General features: G+C 48.5%; 1 protein-coding gene across 1 annotated transcript in view; it reads left to right on the forward strand.

Moving 5' to 3' along the window:
• Window positions 1-457: 457 nt before the first annotated feature.
• GRK5 (G protein-coupled receptor kinase 5) overlaps window positions 458-2,493 on the forward strand; it is a 231,844-nt gene continuing 229,808 nt past the window's right edge. Inside the window, exon 1 of the mRNA XM_008073260.2 lies at window positions 458-696. The gene's annotated coding sequence lies outside the window, so the exon portion shown is untranslated. The remainder of the gene's footprint in view (window positions 697-2,493) is intronic.

The following is a 2,493-nucleotide window of genomic DNA, read 5'->3' on the forward strand; positions in this document are numbered from 1 at the left end:
GGTAAGCGGCAGGGCCGGTGCGTGCCTGCCTGGCGCCTTCGCCGCGGGCCAGGCTGCGGGTGTCGGGCGGCGTGTGGGCTGGGGCTGTGCCGTGCGGGATGCCCGCAGTCGCCGAGGTGCTCGCGAGCGGGACACTTCGCCGTGCCGCTCTGCAGACCCTTCGGGGTTCCTGCCCTCGGGCTTAGGGGATTGGGACTTGGGCGGGGAGGATTGCAGGGGTCAGGATGCTAAAGCGTATCCTAGTTTCCACCCTCACCCTCCAGATCGGGCCATCTCGGCGGCTGTCGAAAGATCCGTTGGAAAAGCGTTCGTTCAGGGAGCGACGGGCAAACGTGCGCATGAAATAGCTTTTCGAGTCAGTCTGGGATGGTTCTGTGTGAATTGGTGTGTGTGTGTGAGCGGCGAAGGGTGGAACTAGTGGAAGCCAAGTCTTTGCCTGCGCAGGCTGAGTTGATACAGACTATTGCTGGAAGCCATCCGCTGGGATGTTTCTTAGGGAAATCCCGTCGGGTGGAAGGAAGGCTTTTAAAGGCAAAGTAAGATGTTGAGGAATTAGTCTGTTCACAGAATATAATCAAAGCAAGACTGTATAGAACAGCTAGAAAATAACTCAGCATTTCAGGGTGTGTATGAGTGTTTTCCTTTTTTGAGGTTGTAACAACCGAAACTGATTTTGGCTTAGTTAAGAAAAGAAAGGTAACTGTGCTGGTGCTTAGCTGCTTTTTAAAAATGCAAATCATTAGATTTTCTGCATTTAGCTGGCAGGAAATATTGTCTAAATGGAGTAAGATCCTGAGTCAAATACTGTAAACACATTTTTTGACTATTCCTTGAGGTGAAAAAAATTTTAAAAAGGTGGGGGGAGGTAGGTAGAAACTTAGACGCTTCCTAAAATGATTGTGTTATGGGTATGTCCACATAGATGTTTGGGAATACCTGAAATTTAGGTAACATCGCTTTTGCCAAGATTTGGAGTCTGGTGTTCAGCCTTTTTGTAAAAGGGGAAGAGGTCTTCCCCTGTCAAGGGAGGAGGGTTTATTTGATACCCAAGGTGGAAGGCAGACTAAATAAGGGCTTGACTTTAGAAGGACATTCAGTGAGCAGCCCATGAAAATGCCTTGCCGACTTAATATTTTCATTCTCTCACTTTGATGAATGAAGGGCAGAATTTCTGGCCAGCAATAAAACGACTCATGTTTACCCAGCCGGTTCCATCCCCTTGTGGCTCCCTGCACACTGTGCCGATCTGTGATGCACAGCCACCCAGCCGTGGGCTGGGTTTCAGCGGCTCCGCCCGGCATTCGCGTCGTACTTTCGTTGTCACTTGTCGCTGTAAAGCCACCACCCGGAAGGTTTGCTCTGAAAGCCCCACCGGAAGGCGGCACTTTGAAAACCCCAGCAGAGTTTAAAATATGCAGGTTCCTCTTCCTCCCGTTGCTCAGCTTTTTAGGAGAGGCTGTTACTTGGTGGCTTCAGGTTCTAAGGCCTGAGTTGTTTTTTTCCCCTAACCTGACAAGTTTGGCGAACTGGATGAGGGTGGGGACCCATGGACTCACCTCTGTGCGGGGGGCAGTGGTCCTGGAGGGGGAGGAAAGAGAAAACTGCCCGGGTCTTGCAGCCTTTGCAGCTTGCCACCTAGTGGTGGGACATGGTTGTACATCTCGGGGCTCAGGGGCTGGGAAAGTTTTCACCCTCCCTCCATTCTGAAATTATTTCTTGGGAAATCACTGGGTATGATGGTGCTAGAAGAGTTGCGAGTTTCGCTGGTTCCTCCTGTTGCCCAGGAATCTGTTCCCCAGATTTGCTGCTGTAGACATTTGTTTGCCGGAGAGGTGCTTTTTTTCCTTCCCTCAGCTCTTGGTTGCTTCTTTTATAATGTTTTGCTTAGAGTAGGCACCATGATATCAGTTCTGCTCCCCTCCCCACTCAAACTGTTCTCCCCAGTGGGTTTTTTTTTTCTCACTGAAATGAATTTACTGGCTGATATTTTTGTTTGTCAGGTTAATAAATTGTCGGGTTTTTTTCCTTCTGAGCCTTAGGCTTGTGTGGAGTGACCAACTCCCACTGGGGCAGAATTGCAGTGATTAAAAGTGCTTAAGAATGTGTCTTTTGCTTTTTTTTCCCTTTTAAAGTCTTTTTCAATCTCATTGTGAGAGTTTGGTAGTCATCTCATGGTGAGAAAATAGCTCTTGATGATGCATTTGAGATGGCGAGGGCCTGTGAAAATAGGGAGAGACTGACACATGAACAAGAAAAAAATAATCATTTAATGGAAACTTCATTTTAAAATTTGCATTTCTCCCCCTCTTTCTCTCTTATGCCTAGAGAGGATCCATGATTTTAAGTGCTTCAACTCTCTTTCTTTCTTTTTTTTTGAGTTGAAGTCTCACTCTGTCGCCCAGACTGGAGTGCAGTGGCTGCTCCCGGCCACAACAGCCTCGACCTGTTGGGCTCCAGCAATCCTTCCGCCTCAGCCTTCCAAGTAGCTGGAAC

This window comes from Carlito syrichta, unplaced genomic scaffold, assembly GCF_000164805.1.
Source record: "Carlito syrichta isolate Samal-C Ts95f unplaced genomic scaffold, Tarsius_syrichta-2.0.1 Scaffold315801, whole genome shotgun sequence".
Lineage (NCBI taxonomy): Eukaryota > Metazoa > Chordata > Mammalia > Primates > Tarsiidae > Carlito > Carlito syrichta.